This window comes from Mobula hypostoma, chromosome X2, assembly GCF_963921235.1.
Source record: "Mobula hypostoma chromosome X2, sMobHyp1.1, whole genome shotgun sequence".
Lineage (NCBI taxonomy): Eukaryota > Metazoa > Chordata > Chondrichthyes > Myliobatiformes > Myliobatidae > Mobula > Mobula hypostoma.
Genome location: NC_086129.1, coordinates 5,697,746 through 5,711,374, shown reverse-complemented (window position 1 = coordinate 5,711,374; position 13,629 = coordinate 5,697,746). Strand labels below are relative to the sequence as shown.

Sequence of the window (13,629 nt, the reverse complement as noted above, 5' to 3'; positions counted from 1 at the left end):
CACCATTGGCTTCGACTGGGTGAGCCACACAGACCCTCGTTTAAATTCGGTATCGGACCCCCTGCTGTGACGCACTTCCTCGAAAGCAGCTCGAAACAGTAGGTGCACGGACAATGTCCCCAAAAAGCTCTCACCAGCCTTCTTCTTGCAGGCCCCCATGAGCCCCCTCACCAGGGCGTTGGTCCCCACCTGAATTAAACATAGAAAATAGGTGCAGGAGTAGGCCACTTGGCCCTTCGAGCCTGCTCTGCCATTCAGTATGGTCATGGCTGATCATCCAACTCAGAACCCTGTACCTGCCTTCTCTCCATACCCCCTGATCCCTCTAGCCACAAGGGCCATATCTAACTCCCTCTTAAATATAGCCAATGAACTGGCCTGAACTGTTTGCTGTGGCAGAGAATTCCACAGATTCACCACTCTCTGTGTGAAGTTTTTCCTCATATCGGTCCTAAAAGGCTTCCCCTTTATCCTCAAAATGTGACCCCTTGTTCTGGACTTCCCCAACATCGGGAACAATTTTCCTGCATCTAGCCTGTCCAATCCCTTTCGAATTTTATACAATTAATCAGATCCCCCCTCAATCTTCTAAATTCCAGAGAGTATAAGCCTAGTTGATCCAATCTTTCATCATATGAAAGTCCTGCCGTCCCAGGAATCAATCTGGTGAACCTTTTTTGTCCTCCCTCTATGGCAAGAATGTCTTTCCTCAGATTAGGGGACCAAAACTGCACACAATACTCCAGGTGTGGTCTCACCAAGGCCTTGTACAACTGCGGTAGTACCTCCTTGCTCCTGTACTCGAATCCTCTTGCTAGGAATGCCAGCATACCATTCGCCTTTTTCACCGCCTGCTGTACCTGCATGCCCACTTTCAATGACTGGTGTACAATGACACCCAGGTCTCGTTGCATCTCCTCTTTTCCTAATCGGCCACCATTCAGATAATAATCTGCTTTCCTGTTCTTGAGACACCGCCCGTCTCAACAGGGTCCGGACAAACCAGCACCACTGTATCAAGAACCTCAGACACTCCCACATCGGCCTCCGAGAACTCCAGTTTCACTGACAAATAACCGTCATATGGATAATCACCAGCAATGATAACTCAGATCTCCAGTGCATTGAATGGTGTCAAGGGTAAATGCTTCTGATACCGATTGTAAAACGAACGGAACAGTAAGGTGACCTGTGATCCAGTGCCGAATATGGCTTTAGCGTAAATATTCTCTATCTGTAGCGACACACTGGAGCGTGGTCCCACTAAGCCTTCATTTTCGGGAATTCCTTGGTACATTGCTGGGAACGGGTTCCCCCAGAGACACTAGGCCGTTCCCTCACTGGGTCTCCTCTAGGTTTCCCCAACGACTCTCCCTGCGGAGGTACCTGGGGGCTCACTCTCCTTCTGGCGTGACACCTGCTGCCAGCAGCCCTCCGCATTGTTCGTCCCCTTGGGGAATCTGCACCCAGCCCAGCGGCTCCATCATATGGGCGTGGGGGGGGGGGGCACACCCGCTGATAACAGCCGACGTATCTCCGTTCTCAACTCTGCCACAATCTCCTCTACTGCTCCGCGGGGTAGGCTATCTGTGGTCACTTCACCGCAGGGACACGACCGAGGACTGTACCCTGTTGACCGAGTCCTCTGACGGTTCCGCCGCGTTCTCCTCTTCCCGTACCTCTCTGATCAACTCAACAAAAGATGGAGGGGGCCCGTCTTACGAGACGATCACAGACCCCACACAATCAGATCATGTGACAGGGCGCCCCTGGCTACATATCCGTTCCAGCTCAGCCGCCTGAATGACCCCTCTGTGCCGCAAGCAATTTAGCTGCCCCTGTAGCCGTAAAATAAAAGCAGAAACCTTCTCCCCCTGCTCCTGATGCATGCTTTGAAACCCCACCAGGAGCTCCATTGGGCTTCCATTCGGACGAAAAGCATTGCCCAGTGCTTGCAGATAATTGACAGCTGTCTCTATGGAATGATTTAACCTGACAGCTCTCTCGTCAGCGGCCCGCCCATTCAATCTTTCAACCAATCACTGTTGCTTTTCATCATCCGAGCACTGCCACTCATAGAACAACTGAGAGGTCCGTTCTGCCCACGTCTCATACTCCTCCTCCCCTTTAGGGGTGGGTGTTATTCCAGAGAATAGGCAGAGCCTGCCATAGCTTGGACTTGGAATCTGATTTTTCCATTTATTCGCGAGAAGTAAGGGCGGCTACTAACTCAGAATTCTTACTCTTCACTGGGGGACGTGGACTAATTAGACCTTCCAAATCTGACCACTTTTTCCCCTCACTTCTCAGAAATTATAGAACTCTGGATGAATTGTTAATTCCACTGTTAAATTCTGTTGAAGTTGCGATTATGAGCAGAGGCTTGATAAAATGGTGAGCGCAGCTGTCTTTTTCATGCAGACCAGCGCTGAGGGAGCTGGAGGTGGAAATTTCAAAGATCTCATGAAAACGACAGCTGCGCTCACCATTTTATCAAGCTTCTGCTCATAATCGCAACTTCAACAGAATTTAACAGTGGAATTAACAATTCATCCGGAGTAGAAATATCTGCCCCACTGGTTGATTGCCCAGGGTAATAATACAGCATCCAAAGGAATCATTCCCGAACATAGCCCCCACAATTGTAACCTTTGCTTTGCCTGGCAGCTTAATCTAGCGGGTGATAACCCCCTGCCCGGCCAAACTGAAGAAATCTCGTTTGGGTGGATGCTGCGCGATGTGTCCTGTTACAAATCAGTACCCTGAAATAACAAACAGTACACAATATGCAATTGAACGATTAAGCTTTATAACCCTTATTTTGACGATATGGTTAGTAGAGAAACAAAACATAAAAGAAAAGGGGCCCAAGTCTAGGTAAACAGTCTGTGCACAGAAGGTGGAGCTCACTCAGTCGTCCTTCTTCCACCATCGGTCTCCTCTCGGCGTTGCTGACCTTTGGGGCCCCCATTTGGGGTTGGGTGCATCTACCTCTCTATATGTCCTGCCTATCACCTATTCAGCCTCCCGAATGATCTGGAGTTCATCCAGTTCCACCTTAACATGGACTGTTCGGAGCTGCAGCTGGATGCCCTTCTCACAGGTGTAGTTATCAGGGCCACAGGAGGGTCCCCTGCCTTCCCACATCCCGCAAGAGGAGCTTCCCGCTATCCTGCCTGGCATCTCTACTGCTCTAACTGAGCAAATGTAAAGAAGGGGGCAAAAACATTCAAGCTCCAGCATAATTTTGTCTTCTCTGACAGAATGTTCTCCTGACTGAAACATCAAAGAGGTAAAGCCTCAAAGTCTCCGCTCTGACTCTGCCCACTCCAACACTGGCCGCTCCACTTGCTCCTGCCCAATTTTAAGATCTTCTTGATAATCAATCCTGAATCTTGATTGGCCACTGGTGAAAACTCAAAAATAACCTGCCCTGAACCATTGCCTTTATTACTCGATCGGCGAACCTACGTCCTCTCAAGCTTCTGATCTCTCCGATTAACAATGGGTCAAAGCCCGGCAGGGCGACACAAGGATGAGTGACTGATTGAAACCCATCCCACATTCAGAGCAGGTGACCACCCTCACCACAGTGTGAACCCGCCACTGTCTCTGCAGTGTGGATGAGTGTGTGAATGCCTTCCCACAGTCTGAGTAGGTCAACGTCCTCTCACTGCTGAAAACAGTCTAGTGTGCAGACAGGCTAGATGGAAGTGTGAATCCATTCCCAGTCGGAACAGATGAACGGCTTCTCCCCAGTGTGAACTCACTGATGTTCATTCAATTGAGATGTCTGAGTGAATCGTTTCCCACATTCAGAACAGATGAGTGGCCTTCCCCAGTGTGAATTTGCTGATGTACTTTAAAGTCAAATAACTGAGTGAATCTCCTCCCACAATCTGAACAAGTGAACAATCTCTCCCCAGTGTAAATTCAGCAGTGCCTCACAAGGCTGGATGACTGGGTGAATTCCTTCCACATTCAGAGCTGTTGAATGGCCTCTCCCCAGAGTGAGTTCGCTGATGTACCTTCAGTTGAGATGACCGAGCAAATCCCTTCCCGCAATCTGAGCAGGTGAACGGTTTCTCCCCAGTGTGAACTCGCTGATGTACTTTTAAGTCAAATGACCGTGTGAATTCTTTCCCACAATCTGAGCAGGTGAACGGCTTCTCCCCAGTGTGAATTCGGTAGTGTGTCACAAGGGCGGATGACTGAGTGAATCCCTTCCCACATTCAGAGCATGTGAACGGCCTCTCACCAGTGTGAACTCGATGATGTTTCTTGAGATCAGGTAACTCAGCAAATCCCTTCCCGCATTCAGAGCAAGTGAACGGTTTCTCCCCAGTGTGAACTTGGTAGTGCTTCACAAGGTTGGATGACCGACTGAATCCCTTCCCACATTCAGAGCAGATGAACGGTTTCTCCCCAGTGTGAATTCGCTGATGTACCTTCAGTTGAGATGACTGAATGAATCCCTTCCCACATTCAGAGCAGGTGAATGGCCTCTCCCCAGTGTGAATTCGTTGATGTTCTATCAGTTGAGCTGAACGGGTGAACCGCTTCCCACATTCAGAGCACGTGAACGGCCTCTCACCAGTGTGAATTCTGAAGTGTGTCACAAGGGTGGATGAATGCGCGAATCCATTCCCGCACATAGAGCAGGTGAATGGCTTCTCCCCAGTGTGAATTCGGCAGTGCTTCACAAGGGTGGATGACCGAGTAAATTCCTTCCCACATTCAGAGACCACATTCAGTGGTCTCTCCCCAGTGTGAACTCGTTGGTGTCTCTTCAGCGTGCCCGAGTGAGTGAATCGCTTCCCACAGTCTGAGCAGGTGAATGGCTCCTCCCCGGTGTGAACTCGCTGGTGTCTCTGTAGTTTAGATGAGTGAGTGAATCCCTTCCCACAGTCTGAGCAGGTGAACGGCATCTTCTCAGTGTGAACTCGCTGGTGTTCATTCAGTTGAGATGAGTGAGTGAACCCTTTCCCACATTCAGCCCAGGTGAATGGCTTCTCCCCGGTGTGAACTCGCTGGTGTCACTGTGTTGTGGTTGAGTGTGTGAATGTCTTCCCACCGTCCGAGCAGGTCAATGTTCTCTCACTGGTGAATTTTTGGATATATCTGTAGCATCAATAACAGAATGAATTGCTTCCCAGTCAGAACAGGTGGAGCATCTCAATATGGTGTGAACTCGCTGATGTATCCTCAGACTGGATGACTGAGTGGTTCCCCTCCCTCACACAGAGCGGGTGAATGGCCTCTCCCCACGGTTAACTCACTGGCATGTCTGCGGGTAGCCTGTGAGTGAATCTCTTCCCACACTGAGAGAAGGAGAATGATATCTCACTACGATCAATCCTCTGGCAAAAGTCAGACGTTTGAATCCTTTGTACAATCAATGCAGCCAAAGAACTGATCTCTAGCGAACAAATGCTGGTGTGTTCTCAGCTCCCTGGTGCAAGTGGATTTCACTGAGTTCCAACAGAAAACTTGATTTCAGACACAAAATACATTTCCAGCTGGAATGAGATACTTCGTCGTCTCCAAAATCGAAAACAAATGTGTTGTTGTTGCAAAGAAAATATTTAGTCGCTCCTTAAATATCCGGACAGACACAGCAAAACTGATGTGTTGTTGTGTTTCAGATTCCCGTACACAAGTGTTCTGCCATTTCAAACCTGTAAAAATATTTGCAAAAGACAACAATGGGTGAAGGACAATATTTCAGGAGAGATTTCAGTCTGTGGTGAGAACATAAGAAATAGGAGCAGGAGTCGGCCATCTGGCCCTTTGAGCCTGATCTGCCATTGAATAAGATCATGGCTGATCTGGCCATGGACTCATCTCCACCTACCTGCCTTTTCCCCAGAACCCTTAATTCCCCAACTACGCAAAAATCTTTACTCAATGACAATAAAAGAGGACTGCGTGTCCCCATGATCAAAATCTAAATCTAAAATCACTATCTCCAAAATGCTCTCCCACTGAGATCTGACACCTGACCAGGTTCTTTTCCCAATACCAGATCACGTACAACCTCTCCTCTTGTAGGCTTATCTACAAATTGTGTCAAGAAACCTTCCTGCTCAGACCCAACACCCCATCAAAACCCCTTGCTCTAGGGAGATGCCAATTGATGTTTGGGAAATTAAAATCTCCAATCATGACAACCCTGTTATTATTACACCTTGCCAGGATCTGTTTCCCTATCTGCCCCTCGATATCCCTGTTACTATTGGGTGGCTTATAAAAAATACCCAGTAAAGCTATTGACCTTTTCGTGTTCCTAACCTCCACCCACAGACACTGTACCAATAATGTACCAATTCGGACCTTCACTGAGACCATTTCTCATCAGTACATGTTTTACAAACAAAATATTTTTTTGTTCAAGTTCACCGTAAATTTATTATCAAAATGTGTTCACCAGATGCTATCAAACAATTCATTTTCTTGTTGGCAAGGCAAATCAATGCCCACCGCCAGCCTGGGGTAGGGAATGGGACCAATTCCAGAGGGGGACGGCTGGGTGAGTCTGAGACTTTGTGAATGAGCCCTAACACCATCCTCCTCATTCCCCTTATCCCTTCTCACTCCCCTCCCTCACACTCCACTGCATATGTCTGTGTGTGTGTGTGAGAGAGAGAGAGAGACCTGTCTGCCCACTTCACCCTCCAGCAACGATGTCCCCTCTCCCCCAACATACTCACACTCCTGTACATAGAGTAATCCTTACAGGCTCAAATGATCCAATAACATTATGCCCTCCCTCCTGCACCAAATCCCTAGACACATGTTAAACTGTATGATCTTCCGATTCTTGGCATGTGGCACAAATGAGAGACCTGTGGTCACAGACCTGGATGAGCTGCCCTTTAACTTAGCACCTCACTCCCTGAACTCCCTTTGCAGAACCTCGTTACTCTACCAGCCCATATCATTGGTACCCACATGGATCACGACCTTCACTGTTCACCCTCCTGAGCGAAGCTGAGTGCTCAGCCGTAGATAACCCAGACCTGGAGCAGACAGGAAGCTACATACCATCCTGGAATCTCATTCTCACCCACAGAACATCCAGTAAGTTCCCTTAGCTAACGAGTCACCTCTGACCACAGCTCGCCTCTTCTCGACCCTCCCCTTCTCAGTCTCAGAGCCAGACGAAGTGCCAGAGACCCTCCTGCTGTGACCTTCCTTTGCCAGGTCATCCCACCATCTTTAACTGTGACCAAAGTGATATATGTGTTGTTCAGGGGGATGAACACAGGGGTACACTGCACTTGCTGTCCCCCCCCTGCTCACTTTCCGCTTTGTGACTGTCACTCAGTTTCCTGTGGCGTACAGCCTGGTTACAACTACCTCTCTATATGTCCGACCTATCACCCCTCCAGCCTCCCGAATGATCTGGAGTTCATCCAGTTCCAGCTCCCACACCTTAATGTGGTTTATTCGGAACTGAAGCTGGATGCCCTTCTCACAGGTGTAGTTATCAGGGACACAGGAGGGTCTCCTGCCTTCCCTCATCCCGCAAGAAGAGCTTTCCACTATCCTGCCTGGCATCTTGACTGTTCTAACTGAGCAAATGTGAGGAAGGGGGCAAAAAAACTTCCACCTCCAGTATAATGTTGCCTTCTCTGTGCGAAGGCTGTCCTGACTGAACCCTCAAAGAGGTAAAGCCTCAAAGTCTCTACTCCAACTCTGCCCAGTCCAGCATCGGCCACTCCATTTGCTGCTGCCTAACGTTGGCATCTTCTTGATAATCAATCCCGACTGTTGACTGGCCCCTGGTGAAAGCTCAAAAATAACCTGCCCTGAAACCACTGCCTTTAATGCTCAATTGGCCAACTTGAGTGAATTACGCCCTCTCAAGTTTCTGATCTCTCCGATTAACGATGGGTCAAAGCCCGGCAGGGTGACACAAGGATGAGTGACTGATTGAAACCCATCCCACACTCAGAGCAGGTGACCACCCTCACCACAGTGTGAACCCGCCACTGTCTCTGCAGTGTGGATGAGTGTGTGAATGCCTTCCCACAGTCTGAGCAGGTCAACGTCCTCTCACTGCTGAAAACAGTCTTGGTGTGTAGACAGGCGAGATGAAAGTGTGAATTCATTCCCAGTTGGAACAGATGAACGGCTTCTACCCAGTGTGAACTCACTGATGTTCATTCAGTTGAGATGACTGAGTGAATTCCTTCCCGCAGTCTGAGCAGTTGTACAGTTTCTCCCCTGTGTATACGTGCGGAGTTCATTCAATACCGGATGACCGGCGAGACCTCTCTCAGAAAGGGGTATCCTTGGTCGCTCCAATAGTGTTGTAAGTAATCCTGGAGTAACAAACATCAGCCTCATCGGTCCAAAATGCATTTTCATGTCCCAACATCTTCTCAGTTAAGTTTCATTTCTATTCCTCAGACTTTCCGGCAAGTTCGGGGGTTCCTGTCCTCCAAAACATAGCATGACAGGTTTGGAGAGGGTGCACCACACAGTGCTGTATTTGAATGCTCGCAGCATAAGAAATAAAGTGGATGGTCTTGAAATTCAGCTAGATTGCCAATATGACGTTGTGGCCAAATCTGAAACTTGGCTAAAGGACGGCTGCCATTGGGTAAAAGAGAGTTGAGAATAGATAAACGACCAATAGAAAATGACACGGGAGATATTGTGATGGGAGACACAGAGATGGCAGAGGAACTGAATGCGTATTTTGCATGATTCTTCACGGTGGAAGACATCTGCAGTACTGAATATCGGACATTCAAGAGTGTCAGGAAAGTGAAGCACATGCAGTGAAAGTTACAACTGAGAAGGTGCTCAGGAAGGTTAAAGGTCTGAGGGTGGATAAATCTCCTGGATCTGATGGAATGCACCTTCGGGTTCTGAAGGAAATAGCTGGAGAGATTTCGTAGGCATTACTAAAGATCTTTCAAGAACTGATAGATTCTGGCATAGTATGTGATGACTGGAAAATTACAAATGTTACTCCGCTATTTAAGAAGGGTGGGAGGCAGCAGAAAAGAAACTACAGACCTGAAAGCCTGAGTTCAGTGGTCGGGAAGTTGCTGGAATCGATTGTTATGGATGAGATTACGGAGTACTGGGAGGCACATGACAAGATAGGCCAAAGCCTGCGTGGTTTCCTGAAAGGAAAATCCTGCCTTACTAACCTACTGCAATTCTTTGAGGAAATTACAAGATGGGTAGACAAAGGAGATGCAGTAGATGTGGTATACTTGGATTTTCAGGGGCCTTTGAAAGGTGCTGCACATGAGGCTGCTTAGCAAGATAAATCCCATGGAATTACAGGGAAGTTACTACCATGGTTGGAGCATTGGCTGATCAACAGAAAACAGAGTGGGAATAAAGGGATCCTGTTCTGGCTGGCTGCCGGTTACCACTGGAGTTCCACAGTGGTCGATGTTGAGACCACTGCTTTTTACGATGTATGTCAATGACTTGGACTGTTGGATTAATGGATTTGTGGAAAAATTTGTCGACGATACAAAGATAGGTGGAGGAGCGGGTAGTGCTGAGGAAACAGTGCCAGCAGAGAGATTTAGATAGTTTCTGGGAATGGGCCAAGAAGTAGTCAATGAAGTACAATGTTGGAAAGTGTATGGTCATGCATATTGGTGAAAGAAATAAACAGGCAGACGATTACTTAGATTGGGAGAGAATTCAAAATGCAGAGATGGAAAGGAACTTGGAAGTCCTTGTGCAGGATACCCTAAAGGTTAACCTCCAGGCTGAGTTGGTGGTGACGAAGGTGAATGCAATGATGGCATTCATTTCTCGAGGTATAGAATATAAGAGCAGGGATGTGATGTTGAGGCTCTATAAGGCTCTCATGAGACCACACTTGGAGAATTGTGTGCAGTTTTGAGCTCCTTATTTCAGAATGGATGTACTGACATTGGAGAGGGTTCAGAGAAGAGTCACAAGAATGATTCCAGGAATGAAAGGGTTACCATACGAGAAGCATCTGTCTTCTCTTGGGCTGTATTCCCTGGATTTCAGGAGAATGGTGGGGGCGGGGGAGTCGGAATCTCATTGAAACATTCTGAATGTTAAAAGCTCTGAACAGAGTAGATATGGGAAAGTTATTCCCAATGGTCGGGGAGGCTGTGACAAGACAGCACGACTTCAGGATTGGAGGACATCCATTTAGTACAGAGATGAGGAGAACTTACTTTAGTCAGAGGGGGGTAAATTTGTGGAATTTGTTGCCACAAGCAACTGTGGAGGCCAAGTCCTTTGGCGCATCTAAGCCAAGAGAGAGATAGGTTCTTGATTAGCCAGGCCATCAAAGGGTATGGGGAGAAGGCAGGGGAGTGGGGATGACTGGAAGAATTGGATCAGCCCATGACCGAATGGCGGAGCAGACTCGAAAGGCCGAATGCCGACTTCTGCTCCTATATCTTATAGTCTTAATTGGGATGTCTGAGTGAATCCATTCCCACATTCAGAACAGGTGAGTGGCATCCCCCAGTGTGAATTCGCTGATGTATTTTAAACTCAGACGACCGAGTGAATTCCTTCCCACAATCTGAGCAGGTGAAGAGTTTCTCCCTGGTGTGAATTCGGTAGTGCCACACAAGTTTGGATGACAAAGTGAATCCCTTCCCACATTCAGAGCAGCTGAATGGTCTCTCCCCAGTGTGATCTCGCTGATGTACCTTCAGTTGAAATGACCGAGCAAAACCCTTCCCACATTCAGAGCATCTGAATGGCCTCTCCCGAGTGTGAACAAACTGATGTTTCTTGAGTTGAGATGACTCAATGAATCCCTTCCCACATTCAGAACACGTGAATGGCCTCTCCCCAGTGTGAACTCGCTGATGCACCTTCAGTCGAGATGACCCAGTGAATCTTTTCCCACATTCAGAGCAGCTGAACGGTTTCTCCCCAGTGTGAACTCGCTGATGTAGCTTCAGTTGACATGACCGAGTGAATCCCTTACCACATTCAGAGCAGCTGAAAGGTTTCTCCCCAGTGTGGAATCGCTGATGCACCTTCAGTTGAGATGACCGAGTGAATCCCTTCCCACAAACTGAGCAAGTGAATGGCCATTCCCCAGTGTGAAGTCGCTGATGTTCCTTCAGTTGAGCTGAATGGGTGAATCCCTTCCCACATTCAGAGCAGATGAATGGTTTCTCCCCAGTGTGATCTAACTGGTGTGTCAGTAGTTGAGAATGCCGAATGAATCCTTTCCCACAGTCTGAGCAGGTGAACGGCCTCTCTGCAGTGTGAACAAACTGATGTTCTTTCAGCTGACTTGAATAGGTGAATCCCTTCCCACATTGTGAGCAGATGAATGGTTTCTCCCCAGTGTGAATTCGCTGGTGTTTCAAGAGCTGAGATGAAGAAATGAATCCTTTCCCACATTCAGAGCAGTTGAACGGCCTCTCCCCAGTGTGAACTCGCTGATGTATCTTCAGTTGAGATGACCGAGAAAATACCTTTCCACATTCAGAGCAAGTGAACGGCTTCTCCCCAGTGTGGACTTGCTGATGTTCCTTCAGTTGAGATTGCCAAGTGAATCCCTTCCCACATTCAGAGCATGTGAATGGTTTCTCCCCAGTGTGATCTAACTGGTGTGTCAGCAGATGAGAATGCCAAATGAATCCTTTCCCACAGTCTGAGCAGGTGAACGGTCTCTCTGCAGTGTGAACAAACTGATGTTCTTTCAGATGAGCTGAATATGTGAATCCCTTCCCACATTCAGAGCAGATGAATGGTTTCACCCCAGTGTGAATTTGCTGGTGTTTCAAGAGCTGAGATGAATGAATGAATCCTTTCTCACATTCAGAGCAGCTGAATGGCTTCTCCCCAGTGTGAACTCGCTGATGTACCTTCAGTTCAGATGACCGAGCAAATCCCTTCCCACATTCAGAGCAAGTGAACAGCTTTTCCCCAGTGTGAACTCGCTGGTGTCTCTGTCGATTGGACGAGTGAGTGAATCCCTTCCCACAGTCTGAGCAGGTGAATAGCCTCTCCTTAGTGTGAACCCGCCGATGACTCTGTAGTGCGGAAAAGCGAATGAATCCCTTCCCACAGTCTGAGCAGATGAATGGTCTCTCCCCAGTGTGAAGTCGCTGGTGTGTCTGGAGTTGAGAACGCTGATTGAATCCCTTCCCACAGTCTGAGCAGGTAAATGGTCTCTTCCCAGTGTGAACTAACTGATGTTGTAGCAGGTCGTTTGACTGAATGAATCCTTTCCCACAGTCTGAGCAGGTGAATGGCCTCTCCCCGGTGTGAACTCGCTGGTGTCTATGTAGTGTTGACGATTGAGTGAATCCCTTCCCACAGTCTGAGCAGGTGAATGGCATCTTTTCAGTGTGAATTCGCTCGTGTTCATTCAGTTGAGATGATTGAGTGAATCCTTTCCCACATTCAGAGCAGGTGAATGGCTTCTCTCCGGTGTGAACTCACTGGTGTCACTGTGGCGTGATTGAGTGCCTTCCCACCGTCCGAGCAGGTCAATGCCCTCTCACTGGTGTATTTTCTGATATACCTTTAGCATCAATAACAGAATGGCTTCCCGCCTGCAGAACAGGTGGAGCATCTCACTATGGTGTGAACTTGTTGATGTGTCTTCAGACTGGATGTCTGAGTGGTTCCCCTCCCTCACACAGAGTGGGTGCATGGCCTCTCCCCACTGTGAACTCACTGGCGTGTCTCTGGGTAGCCTGTGAGTGAATCTCTTCCCATACTGAGAGAAGGAGAATGATATCTCACTGCGAACAATTCTCTGACAATTCAGAAAGTCAGATGTTTGAATGCCTTGTACGATTGATGCAGTTGAAGAACTGATCTCCAGTGAACAAATGCTGGTGTGTTCTCAGCTCCCAGTTCCAGTGAATTACACAGAGTAAAAACAGAAAACTTCATCTCAGAGACAGAATACATTACCAGATGGGATGAGATATTTCTTCATCTCCAAGAATCAACACCAGATGTGCTGGTGTTGCAAAGAATAAATTTGGTCGCTCCTTAAATATCCAGACAGCAAAACTGATGTGTTGTTGTGTTTGAGATTCCCGTACACAAGTGTTCTGCCATTTCAAACCTGTAAAAATATTTGCAAAAGACATCAATGGGTGAAGGACAATATTTCAGGAGAGGTTTTTGTCTGTGGTGAGAACATCAGAACAAAAGAAATAGGAGCAGGAGTTGGCCATCTGGCCCTTAGAGCCTGATCTGCCATTGAATAAGATCATGGCTGATCTGGCCATGGACTCATCTCCACCGACTGCCTTCTCCCCATAACCCTTAATTCCCCAACTATGCAAAAAACTATCCAATCTTGTCTTAAATATATTTACTGAGGAAGCCTCCACTCCTTCATTGGGCAGAGAAATCCACATATTCACCACCCTCTGGGAAAAGCAGTTCCTCCTCTTCTCCATCCCAATTTCCCCCAAATCTTGAGGCAATGTCCTCTAGTTCTAGTCTCATCTACCAGTGGAAACAACTTTCCTGCCTCTATCTTATCTATTCCTTTCATAATTTTACATGTTTCTATATGATCTCCTCTGAATGTGAGCTCTGGCATCACAATTTTACCAATTTCAACACAAGTTGGGGGTTGTCAACTTGAGATATACCTCAGGATACTGTGGGAAGTGA

The 13,629-nt window shown here is 47.7% G+C and overlaps 1 pseudogene; it reads right to left on the bottom strand.

The window, feature by feature from the left end:
* Positions 1–2,774: 2,774 nt before the first annotated feature.
* LOC134340720 (zinc finger protein 208-like) lies at positions 2,775–13,245 on the bottom strand (annotated as a pseudogene).
* Positions 13,246–13,629: the final 384 nt, after the last annotated feature.